Raw genomic sequence first — 13,586 nt, forward strand, 5'->3', positions numbered from 1 at the left:
GCTCAGGGGTCCTGGTCCAGGGGGAGAGGAAGAGCTGTTAGTGAAAAGGTGCGTTCATTGCATGCAGGGCCTTAAGGATCGGAAAGGGATTTGTATTTTACTTTTAGTACAAAGGGAAGGCAGCAGCCGACTTAAGCAGGAGAATGACACGATGTGATTTACATGGTAAGAAAATTACTCTGGCTGCTGGGTGGAGAAGGAAAGGAGGGGCCAGGATAGATGTGAAAGAACAATGTGAGGCCTCTGCAGTGAGATGACGTCTAGGGCTTTGTCGTTGGCTGGTTGCAAAGGCAAAGAAAAAAAGTCGAGATAACCTCATCTCACTCTAATATATATTTCTATTAAAATTTTAATAAACCATTTGCAAATATGTGCTCTTCACTATAGAAATAAAATAAGTACCATACCAATTAGGACATACTAGCATGCCATGATACAATGACTAAGAGTTGCTGTTCTGGAGAAAATTACCCAGTAGGGCAGGCTGAGAGGAAGCCTAGGAAGCCCAGGGTTTATATACATGCACCTTTGGTCCTGCATGTACAACTGCTTTGCCATTTCCTGCTGGCTAGTATTAGACTTGTCATCTCTCACCACCACACGTCAACCTTGAACCTGACCTCAGCAATGCCACTTTTATCATGTCCGTTCAGGGCAGAGTCCATGGCTACTGGGTTTGTTAGTACCCTGACTCCACTGTCAGCACTCGCAGGTGATCAGTTTTACCTAAATGAGTCACTGGTGACCCACTGGCTGGGAACCCAGTTACACTGAGACAGAGGTCGGGGTGGACAGTGCTTCACCATCAGTCTGATTCTCAACCTAGCGGCACAATTAGAATCACCATTAGCTTTAAAAAAAATGTTGCAGATGGGGTGGCCGGTTAGCTCATTTGGTTAGAGCGTGGTGTTGATAACACCAAGGTTGCCGGTTCGATCCCCTCATGGGCCACTGTGAGTTGCGCCCTCCTAAAAAAAGTTGCAGAGATTAGAATCTCTGGGTTCAGAGATCATTATGCTTTTAAATCTCCCCAAGTGACGTTAATGGATTGAGAACCACAGGCCCTGACCCAACTGTTTTATCTATCACGGCCTACTTTATTTGGGATCCTATGCGACCTCCTCCTTCCCAATCCTCACTCCTATGTTGGACTTTGACACAGGAGTACATTCCAGCAGATGTTACCATGTGTTTGGTCCTTAGCAGATGCCCAGCAAGGTGGTCAGAATTTTACCAATAGTGTATCATTTCACCCTCAAAACTACCCTCTAAAGTAGCAGCATCAAGAGAGGCTAAAAACACTCTGGCCCAAAGAAGTCATGTAAACTGCCCAAAGTCACTATCTAGTAACAGACAGGTCAGGGTCCACACCCAGGTCTCACGGTTCCACAGCCCAAGTTCTTGACCATGAAGCAATTGTAAAATTGTCCCTTAGAGAAACCAGGGTGTCAATCCCATTCGGGCCCCTCACTAGCTGTGTGATTTGGGGTGAGTTCTTTAACCTCTCTGAATTCCAGGTCCCTCTTTATAGAGAGTTTTTTGCCCACACCAGCCCTCCCCTCACCCATACTTTCTGTGCTAAGACTTATTAGTTCTCAAAAGCATTGCATCATCCTGCTACCTGCGTTGGTCTCTGTCTGTCACAGCCATCTCACCATGGGACCCTTCAAATCTTGGCAAGGACTCCTAGCACCTAGTAGAGATCTTGGCCCAAACTAAGCAGTCAATGTCCATTGAACTGAATGATATGGCCTCCCACTGGGATATGACACATAATCTGGAGATTTGGGTTGTGCTCTGGCATTCGGCCAAAACCTCCCACAAAAGCTACATTGACCCCCATTGATCTCTCCTATCAGGTGACCACAGGCGCTCAGTGGAAAACTGCAGAGGGCAAGTTGGCTGTGTGACCTCTGTGACTCATTTAGGAGGACCAGTTATATTTGCATAACTTTGCATATATTGTGACATATTTATTCAAGGCCAAGAAGCTGCAGCTGTAGAATACCAAAGATAAGAGTACTTTCCCATGACATACAACACAAGTGTGAGAACATCATGCAATTCTACAGCCCTTCTCTCCATCACAGCCAAAGTTGGGGCTTCCATGTTATCAAAAGGTGAACTTTGCCAGCATAAAAAGGAGGGTAAGCCTAGGTCAGAGGTAAAGATCAAAAATCAAGAAAGTTGATCGCATCTTTACTCCTACCCTTTTACTGCTAAGAAACTTGAAGGCTACAGGAGAGGAAGGTACAGAGCTCACTTTGGCATCCAAACCCCTTGCAAAGCACCAAGAGAGTAACAGCAGTTTGAGGACATTTGAATAAGAGAAAATCAACCATCCCTTCAATCCCAGAAGAGACTTTTCTTTAAAAGGTCTTTGTGAGATGGCAAGTATTTACTATAATAGTTTTATAGTACTGATTCTTGTCTTTATTTATTTATTCATTCAGCAAACATTTATTGAGTACCCACTGAATACCTTTATCCCCTCCGCTGTGTATGGAAATTACAGGGGAGAATATGAAGAGATCCCCATTGATACAGAATTCACAATCCAAAGAAACAAAAACAATCAAACGCTACATGAACTTAAGCGACTTTATTCTTTGAGCTTCAGTTTCTTTATCTGGAATATGAAGAATAAAATGCCAATTTTTCATGATATTTTAATAGAATATGATAGTCTCAGTGTGGCTTTTGGCACATAGTAGGCTCTCAATGAATGAGAATCATCACAATTATTATTTGTATAAGGGGATAGAATGAAAGTATCATGGAATCACAGAGAAGAGAGCACATAACTGTGGAACTATTCAGTGGGGGAATAAAGGCATCATGTCACCAAGTCAACACCATACTTCAGGGTTTTACAGCATCACTGTTATGTACCATTTAGCAACTCCTGAATGCCTATTAACTTGTCATTTGGAGACCTCAGCTCAGGACTTTGTGTCTCTTTCTGTCCACAGTGACATGTGATGTCTAGCTCTTTACTTTCCTGATGGACCTGGGGGTCTGCTAAGGAGAAAAACACAGGGACGTTGAGAGTTCATAACCATTAAAATTAATTGCTCACAAACATTAGAATCCAGACACCCATTACAGTCATGAAATATGGATAAGGACTTTCTGAAAGCCATTTATATTAAATTACTTTTATAATAGTATTTAACTTTTAAGCATTAAATATTTAGTGTTCCTCTTTGTCATTTGCAAAGAAGCTTCCAGCCGTTTTATAACTGAAGGAATCTATGCCCATCCTGTCTTGAGAGCCTACAGAGCTGAACATCAGACCAGCACCTTTGAGAGTTTGGACCAGTAGATGTCAGTGACTCAACATCAACTCTCGTTCATTCAACAAAAATTTATTGAAGCCCTTGGTGTCCCAGATATGGGGATACACACATATATAAACCATGATCCCTGAACTAAATACTGATAAGACAGACACAAAAACCAGTCATTACGAAGTACGGTCTACATTTCCCTCATATTTATCCCCAACAAAATTACTTAGTAGTTTTTGAAATGCATGTTGCTCTTTCTCACTTCCATGTCTGCCCATTCTATTTTCCCCTGCCTTAAACAGCTCCCCCTCTGCCCAGCCATCTCCCAGTTCTCCTTATAGATGTACTTAACTGATACTGGTGTCACCACTGCCAGGAGGCTTTCCTGGGCAGCACCTGCACTGAAATTTAGATGCCTCCCTACAAACCCTCCATCCATCCACCCTGCGCATACTTCGGCCATAACAACCATCACATTGCTCTGCAAATGTTGATTCACTTCTGAGTCTCCCCTACCAGCCTGTGAGTGACTCGCACCAAATTCATCATTTTATCGCTGATGTCCTCTGTGGTGTCTGACACAGAGTAGGTGCTCAACAAATTTCTGCCAAGCCAAGAAGTAATTGAATAATTAATTTCATATAAATGTTATAATAGATGTATTGACTTAGTGTAATGCAGGCATACACAATCAACTGCCTGTGGGGCATGAGCGAGAGGGATGCTATCAGGGAATACTTAGAGGTGATCATGACAATAGAGCGAAGTCCTGGAAAATCTGGGTATAATTATGAACATTACAAACTGAAATTACTTAATTATCATTGTGCTCTCAAATAAACTACTTCAAATGTTTTCACATCTAATTAGCATTGCATGGCCTCTGGTCTTCTCCTTAGTGTATCATCCATTACACCAACCACTATCACTTAACCACCATCACCACCTTGAACACCAAAGGACAAGTATAAACAAAGGAAATAACAAATAGTCTTGTTTTCCATTTCCTACCTACTTTAGTTGGTGAAAAGTCCACTAATTGTTAGCCCTTCTTCTAAGGTCTACAGAAAGAATTCCAGCCATGCACCCGGCTGGAGCCTAAGTTGCCTCATAGGAAAGTCACCATCCCAACTCTCTGATTCTGATCCACAAGCTCATTAAAACCATCCCCTTTTCTGGGTAGAACTCTTAATCTCTGAGGTACTATAGCAACAACAGGATTCACAGAGACACCAATTTTCCTCCTGACTCCATTTCAATACCTCAGAAAGTTTTTCAAAAGGCACAGGATTGAAAACGTTCTGGGATCCTCTAGCCCTAAATTCAGTGGAACTCTGTGATTATCGTTTCCTAATATAACCTCAGTTCCAACCACCACAAAATAAAGTTGATGATTTGTTAAATAGGAATAGAAACCTAATTTTTACTATTTCTAGGAAAAGTATCTTATGTAAGAAGATAGACTGATCTCTGAACAAAGGGCAGGACCTTTATCTACTTTCTCTATACCTTTGAGTTCATTTGGCGTTGCAGTGCCCTTGAACCTCCATTAAGCATGCCAAGGGAGAACACTCACCCCTTGCCATGTATGCAGGCCTTGCTTCATCTGCAAATCCCTTTGACCTCCTCCCAACCTGTACTTGGAACAGCCCTGCTGGGTCCTCTTGAATTTTTAAGATAAAAGAGTTGGCATTTTGCATTATTTGGGTAGCCTAATACCTACAAAAATAGATCCAAAAATGGTGGCTAAAAACAAAAAAAGTTTACATGTTGTTTATGTAACCGTGTGGGCAGGTGACTGGGTTGTCAGTGAGAATGAGAGGTGAGAATGCCCCACACAGTCATTTAGGGAACTATACTGACAGACTGCCATCTTTCCCAGGTGGGTTCTGTCACCTCAGGGAAAATCTCCATTACAACTAGTTTGAAAGAGAGGAACACCTGGACGTGACACACATCACTTCTGCTCATCTTCCATTGGATAGAACTCAGTCACATGGCCACATCTACTTGCAAGGGAGGCTGGGAATGTAGCCTGGCAGTGTGCTGCAGAGGGAGAAAGGAACACAGACTTTGGTGAGGAGCAGCTGTTCATGGAAAACATCTTGGATTTTTTAAAGTGTATTCATGCAACAATCAGCCTATCTTCAACAATAGCAAACTTAGGGCTGCAAGGGCAAGAACACAGTAGACCTGAATTCAAACCCTGGCGCTCCTCTTAGCTATAACTTTCTCTGAGCCTCAGGTTCTCCATCACCCAAGCAGAGATAAATACTGATGTAGGATTAACTGAGCTAATGTGTGTAAAACACCGATCACAGTGCCTGGCACATAGTAGGTATTCAATAAAAGTGGTGGTGATGGTAATTTGCAGGTAGTCACTATTCATGGGTAAGAGATTAACATTTGCAATATAGAAAACAACTGCCAGGCTCTAGGCTGCGCTGGGGGAATTAGCCACCAGTTCAGTTCACACTTTCCTTCTCCCACTTCAGCACCTGCCTCTGTGGCCCCTACACCATCAGCATGGAAACTTTTAGCCCTTAACGGGGTCCAAATGTCCAGTCCCTATGCTAAGAGTGTTCCTGTTCGGCCTTTATCTGCAGCCCAGACAAACCACTGGGATGGTTCTGCCTGTCACAGCACAGAAAGTTCCAACTGAGGACATTACACTCACCACTGGATGCACAAATGCACACTGGCTGGAAGGAGCGCTGATTGCCCAGCAAGTCCATTTGTTCCTTGCTTTAAAGTGATCAATCATTTACTCAGGTTTCAGTGAAATATCCTGAAACACGAAGGAAAAAAGAACCCAGAGTTTGGACACAGGAGATTAGAGGCGAGTCTCAGCGGTGGTGCCTAGCAGGCAGCCACATCACGAACTGCAAAGCCCTTGGGCTCTGGGCTTCTCAGCCAGGAGTTTGGGGCGGGGCTGGAGCGTGTTTGAGTCTCAGCAGGGATCTGCAGCTCTGGCTCCTGCTAAGCTTCGGCTACAGTCACTTGCCAAGGCAGTTAGAGCTTTTTCAGTTCAAGGTCATTCCTGGAGTCCCACCCTCAACTTCTGGAGCACTGGCCCCTTCAGTTCATTTCAGGCAGCTCTCCTTCAGCAAGTGCCAAGAAATACATATCAAAAACCTTTCAGCTTTATCCACACTACCCAGAGAGGGTAGTTCTTTGTTCCCACATGACTTAAAGGGAGTCTTTCACAATGTCCGGAGCCCTTGATGTCCTGCAAATAAAGGAGGAGGATGTTCTCAAATTCCTTGCAACAGGAACCCACTTAGGTGGCACCAACCTTAACTTCCAAATGGAACAATATATCTACAAACAGAAAAGTGATGGCATCTACATTATAGATCTGAAGAGAATCTGGGAGAAGCTTCTGCTGGCAGCTCGTGCCATTGTTGCCATTGAAAACCCAGCTGATGTTGGTGTCATATTGTCCAGGAATACTGGCCAGCAAGCTGTGCTGAAGTTTGCTGCTGCCACCGAAGCCACTCCTATTGCTGCCCGCTTCACTCCTGGGACCTTCACTAACCAGATCCAGGCAGCCTTCTGGGAGCCAAGACTGGTGGTTATGGATCCCAGGGCTGACTACCAGCCTCTCACAGAGGCATCTCGTGTTAACCAGCCGACCATTGCTCTGTGTAACACAAAGCAATGTGTTATGTCCTCTGTGCTATGTGGACATTGCCATCTTTTGAAACAAGGGAGCTTCACTCTGTGGGTCTGAGGTGGTGGATGCTGGCCCGGGAATTTCTGTGCATGCGTGGCACCATGTCCTGCGAGCACCCGTGGGAAGTCATGCCTGATCTCTACTTCTACAGAGACCCTGGAGAGATTGAAATGGAAGTGCAGGCTGCTGCTGAAAAGGCTATGAGCAAGAAGGAATTTCAGGGCGAAGGGACTGCTCCAGCTCCCAAGTTCACTGCTGCTCAGCCTGAGGTCGCAGACTGGTCTGAAGGCATACAGGTATTCTCTGTGCCTACTCAGGAGTTTTCTATGGAAGATTAGCATGGTCAGCCCGTCACTGAGGACTGGTCTGCAGCCCCCACTGCTCAGGCCATTGAATGTGTAGGAACAACCACTGAGTGTCCTAAGCTGTTCTGCCACAGACTCTTAAGAAAAATGGAAATAAGGTGGATGGAAAATAAACAGTTTCTAAAAGTAAAAAATAAAAAATTTCATCCATTAATCTCCTCTGATCCAAGAACTGTACCTTTCATAATCTATCCTAATGAAATATAGTAAATATGGAAATAGCCTTAGGCATAAATATGCTCACCAGCAATATTACAATAACAAAACAGTGGAAACAACCTATACAATTGGTTGGAATACTATTGCCAGTCCAACAGCAAGGAATTCATTTAGAGTACAGACCATCAAGACATTAAAATACATGTTTACTGTGAATTTATGAGAAAGGAAAGTGTGTCAACTATTACGTTAATTGAGAGGAGTAAGAAAAAAGAGCAGTATGAGTACAGCTCTGTAAGAAATAAATAAACAACAGAATCATGTCTTATATGATTATATAAGATATCATCATTGGATGAAAGGTAAACAGAAAATCTTTATCATTTTTGCAACTTCTTATGAGGCTATTTTAAAACAGAAATTATTTTTTTTTAAAGCAGAAACAATTGTGCATGAGGAGGCAGCATAAAATAATGGCTAATAGCATATGCTTTAAAAAAAATAAGTGTAGGGGATCAGTTATGGAAGGACCTTTAAATCCAATCCATCGTTCCCGTTTAATCTGTGCTTATAATAAAGATTCCATAAGAATCCTTTCTGAAAATCCCTTCTCCTGCAGCTGACCATCCTATTACTTCTTAGCGGCATAGTCCAGAAACCACTCCTAACACAAGAACTTGGTGCTGTATAACTTCATCAGAACAGTTGTAGCATTTATTAATCATTTACCACTATATGCCAGGCGTGTGCTAGGGGTTTTCCAAAAATTGATGTTCACAAACTTTAAAAGCTGGACATTATTAATTCCATTTTAAAGGAGAGAAAATGAGATTGAGAGAGTTCCAACCAATGACTTCTAACATCACAGCTGGTGAGTAACCTCGGCAGGGTTTAAGTCAGAGCCATTTAACTTCAAATCCCAGGCTCTTTTCAACACAAGACATTTATCAATTATCTAATTTCTTTAAAGTTTCCTGATCTGATGTAACAGCAAATGTCCCTCCAGGACCTCAGCTCCCCATCTGTGAAATTGAGCTATTGGATGGAATAAGGCCCATAGTCTCCCTGGCCCTGAGACACAAGGATTTCCCCGCAACTTCAGTTGTCTCCCTGAGATGTCTCCTAGCTCAGTAATGCCCAACCACTCAGGGAGCTTTTAATCCCAAGGCTGTGACCTCAGACCCGGAAATTCTGAATGGTCTAGTCTGGGATGAGCTTGGCCATAAGTATTGTAGCCAGGGTTGAGAACCACTGTTTTAACTTATTGACCTTTCTCCTTCCCCACTCCCCGCCCCATCCCTTAACCCCCCACAAACCCTCTTGCCCGTCTTTCTAAATCATGCTTCCCAGTGGAACCAGAATGATCTTCCTAAAACAGACAGGACCGTGAGGCTCCCCTGTTTTTGCTAATTCAGCAGCTCCCCAGTGCTTCCTAGAGTCCTTAAGATGATTCTCAGGGCCATTCCCAACCTGGCTCTGGACCACCCGCCAGCATCACACAGACCAGCACCCACACAGAGTACCTGACATTTCCCAAACACACCATGCACTACCACACCTGTTTCCCCTCATCTGGATGGTTCTCCCAGCCCCTGTTATCTTCTTGATCTGTTCACTCAGCTTTCAAATCCACTGCCCACCTCCTCACCAGCTTTCACCTTCACACCTCACTGCATCATCTGAGAATTCTTCGCTGATTCCCTCAGGCAGAGCTAGGAATTCTGTCATCCATGTTCCTCTATGTGTCTTAGGCAGGTATTAAAACCCGAGCACCGGTTTTGCTCTCCTCTCTGTGAGTTCCTTGAGAGCTGCACTATGTTCACTCTGCACCCCTAGAGAATGATATATGTCTAGAATAGCCCCTCAATATTTGTTGAATAATTGAATGAATGAATGAACAAACGAACAGAATGAAAGAATGAATGGACAGAATGAAAGAACAAGCCAGTGCTGTGCTCAGGTTTCACTGAGAAAGGTCCAAATATTTCCCAAATGGCTTCTTCCTCAGACCAACTACAAGGTCTCCAGATTCACAGCCACTTCCATTGAAACTGAATAGGGCAGGGTGGCGAGGAGAAGTAAAGAAAAAGTAGCCAGAGCCAGACTTCTCCTCACAGCTTAAGTAAGGGTTCACAAACTGGCAGCCCACATACTAGACGAGCCCACAGAAGTGTTTTCTTTGGCCCAGAAAGTGTTTTAAAAATTGGGAAATTTCACAGAAAATCCAGCTCTACACTTTCTCCTGAACTATCAGAGAACTGGGCGACTCTTGACCTGTATTCCCACCAGGCTCCAATGACTGGATCTGGGTAGCTGCTGCCTACCTCTGAGAAAGCACAGCGTGCTCTTAAGTTTGCCATAACCCCCCACCCTCCTCTCCCTCAGTCCCTATCGTCTTGACCCAGCTCACCTCTCCCACTAATGTTTCCAGCTTGGCCCCTGTAGGCATTTGAGTTTGCAACCCCTGGTTTAAACAACCTGTTTGGTTTAAGGAATTAAAAGGCCTGTGTGTGCTCATTCTTTGCGCCAAAGAATAAGAGAAAGGATTTCTTCAGCTTCATTTCTTTCCAGGCTCGGGAGTTTAATAAAGCCCCACTGATGCTGCATCGATTTAGCCCTGAGAATGCCAGGGGCCAGGGCTGTGAAAGGAGAACAAGGCTGGGGAGTGGGCTAGGTGTGACAGAAAGAGGCTTTCTAGCAGTGTGACCCTGGGCTCCACCAGGCTGAGATAAGCTCCTCGGTGGGACTGTGCACGTGAGGTGATGAAGGAGCTGGGCACACACCAAAAGGAAGACTGATGAGGCAGGAATTCCCAGGCAGGTCTGCGGGACAAGCAGCTGTCTCATGAAGCTTTAGCTCCACTCACTGGCTGGTTATAAATCAAGCTTCAGGGAGTCCACAAAGCTTTGCGAAGCTTCCAGGCAGCCTCAAAGCACCAGATGGAAGGGGAACTTCAGTCCGTGCTTTAGCGGAGCCCCTTGAAGGGAGTCACAACCTGTGTCAGAAGGGGGTGGGCCAAGAAGGGAGTTAACAGGCCCCCTCTACCACCCATGCCCTGTGGTCCGTTTCTCACGTTATTTCCTCATCTTCTTTCTCCTTCTGCTCCTGAGACTCCACCATCCAAGAGAGGGGGTAGCTCACTTCTTTTGAGCAGCCACTACAGTCAGGCTCATAGGCTGACCCAGGTTTGAAGATTATATGATTTCAGATGCCCTGCTTTTTAGAAAAAAAAAAATCTATAAAATCATGAATACAATGTAGACTCAATGCCTTGAAAGGGAATGTTCATGGTAAATCCCCCTCTGACGGGCCATTTTCTAGATGCTAGCAGAGATGGCCTCAAATGCTGACTCGGCCACCTCCTAGCTGGGAGACAAATAACCCCTCTATGCCTCAGTTTTCTCTTCTGTAAAAGAAGGATAACGCTAGTAACTAGCTTGTGTTCTTGTTGGCAAGATTGAGGTGATATCTGTAGATTATATTTGCTAAACGAATGTTAGTTATTATTGTTACCTCATTTTATTCTCATGACAGTCATGCTCCAAGATGAGTTTTTCAATGAAAACTAAGATATTTTAATATATACCATTACCTCAGCATCCATACTAATTAAAAAAAAAGAAACCTGTCCCCCATAAAAAGGTTCTTATTTAGAAAACAGAGCATAAATGATTCAAGTGAAGGTGCAACTGAACTAGAAAAATTACCCTAAAGGACACTACAGAATGCTGACAAGACTGCAGCATCAGAGCCTTCTCTACCAAATGGTTGTTTAGATGCACACATTTCTTAAAAGCATGTAGTCAAGGAGAATAAAAGTAAAAACTTATCCTCATTAGTAGGGGAGAGTGGGAAAAGCCTTACATCTGGAAAACAGAAAAATGGGTCAAGCTCTTAATTGCTGGATAATTTGGGTCAAGACAATGACCCTTTTGGAAACTCAGTTTGCTCATACTAAATTGGGAAGAATAATAACACCTACATCACAGAAGGCAATGTGAAGACTGTTTGAAAAGGGCGACTCCCTATTGTATGTGTATTACCAATCCATAACGCATAAGAGAAAATCAATTGAAGAGCCTAGAACAGTTTCTGTCCCTAAGGGTATGTGCATTTTAAATGAGAAAGCCTGGAGAAGATGTCAGTTAAGGAAATGGATCACACACTGATTTTATGTTATTTCAGCATTTCACCTATCATGCAACGGCAGTATTTGGGGATTGCTCGAGCTGCATGTATGTCTTACTAGAGAAAGAGCCTCCTGATCGAGATAACACCTCTTTTGCACATACGCAGGTTCACCACTTACAGCCACCTAGCCAGGGGTATTACCCAAGAGCTGGGAGACCAGTCACAGCAACTGTAATGCACTTGGCACTTCTTAGGTTTAGGCAGCGTACAACCTGCACACCAGTGAACCACAGGTCTGGTTGGGTGTTAACAACAAGCTTACTTGATCAAAATGGATTTTCCCCATGAATTCCCAAAGGGGAACATGGGGAATAAAGATCACCTTCTACCCACTTGGATGTGAACCTCTCTCATAAAGAGCAGCACAGAAAGCATCTGCTTCCACGCAAGGTTGGGTGGGAACCTGGTTTCCCCATTGTGTGAAATGAGGCCACATGGCTGTTATAAAAATGACTTCACGTGGCTGTTATAAAAATCAAGTGGCAAAGACAAGGAAAATCCTACGCACAAGTGAAGAATTGTCATTAGTTGGGGAAGGGGGCTCACATAGGTCCCCACTGAGGCTCAGATTTAGGTTTCCAATTTTAATAGACAGATGATCTGCCTGGTAAGGCAATCTCTCATCATCTCTACATTCCAAGGCAGTGTCTCTGCTATAAAACAAGTGTGAGATCACCAAGGCTATAGCTCTCAACCCTTCTATATTTATGGACACCTGGGGAGCTTTAAAAATATATCAGTAAGGAGCTCCTCCCTCCAGAGATTCTAATTTGATTGATCTGGGGATAAGGCCCAGATATCAGTAGCTTTGTTTGTTTGCTTTCATTTGTTGTTATTTTAGCTCTGCAGGTGATTTTAAGGTGTAGGCAGAGTTGAGAACCACTGCACTAAAGAGTTATTTCTCCAGGAGCTCAGCTGCCTCCTGAGTCCCAACTGTCTCAAATAAGGTTTATCTGAGAAGACAGAAATGACAGTGACAATCTCAAAAATATTCCAATATGTGTAGAGTGTGTTACAATCACAAAGCATTTGCACCAACCCAGCTTCCTTTGGTTTTCACAAGCATGTGGGGAGGCAGGTATTAGCTCAGTGATCTATCTTCCTTTCATAGTTGAGGAAGGAGGCTGAGGGGCAGGGCTGGAACCCAGGAGACCATGCTCACAAGCCAACAGCACAAATGTCACAGGGTTAAGAAGGAGAATTCTATGAGGCACCAGAAAGAGCCCCGGAAGGCATCAGAAGATCTGCTAGCAGTTTGATCTTGGGCAAGTCATGTGCCCTCTCTGTGAGGCAGCACTTGTTGCATTTATAACATGAAGGGTCTGACCCTCTGAGCTCTGAGCTCCCTTCCACTGGCATGCTGTGAGATAGGATCTCAAGAGTCTAGCCCCAGGTTTCTCATTAAAGTGTGACTTTCAAAACTTTAACTTCTCTGAACATGAAATTCTACACCTGTCAAATCAGGAGAGGGCAGTGGAATAAAAGAATGAGATCAAGGAGTGGTGAAAACCATATGCTCGCTCTCCCTATGATTTTGTCAGCCAGTAAAACACCTTTGGGGCATATTTGGTAGAAATTGTTGCCCTCTACACTTTTCATTGGTTTTTCCTCCCAGGAATAGGAATGATTCATCTAACAGGTGAAGTGGTAAGAGGCAGACATCCAGTCATCCACATTTCTCTGCTGGAGGAAGGTGAACATGTTCCAGGTCCCTCATGTGAAAAACCTTCCTCTCCTGGGCTCCCTGCATTCACATGCTTAGAGGCAGCTACATTCCTCTGCTCAGCAGCCTACAAGCCCAACCCTTCCCTTCTTGGGAAATGCAGATCCCCGGATCCAGCTGCAGCAGGAGTGGGGTGGGCAGGGTTAAGGGAGGGCATTTGCCCATAAATCCAAGACTTGGGA

The 13,586-nt window shown here is 44.0% G+C and overlaps 1 pseudogene; it reads left to right on the forward strand.

Moving 5' to 3' along the window:
• The first annotated feature begins 6,498 nt into the window (after positions 1 to 6,498).
• Positions 6,499 to 13,586, forward strand: part of LOC109455077 (small ribosomal subunit protein uS2 pseudogene) — a 91,777-nt pseudogene continuing 84,689 nt past the window's right edge.

Source organism: Rhinolophus sinicus, chromosome 14 (assembly GCF_057876585.1).
Source record: "Rhinolophus sinicus isolate RSI-liver-muscle chromosome 14, RSI-T2T, whole genome shotgun sequence".
In the NCBI taxonomy this organism is placed as follows: domain Eukaryota; kingdom Metazoa; phylum Chordata; class Mammalia; order Chiroptera; family Rhinolophidae; genus Rhinolophus; species Rhinolophus sinicus.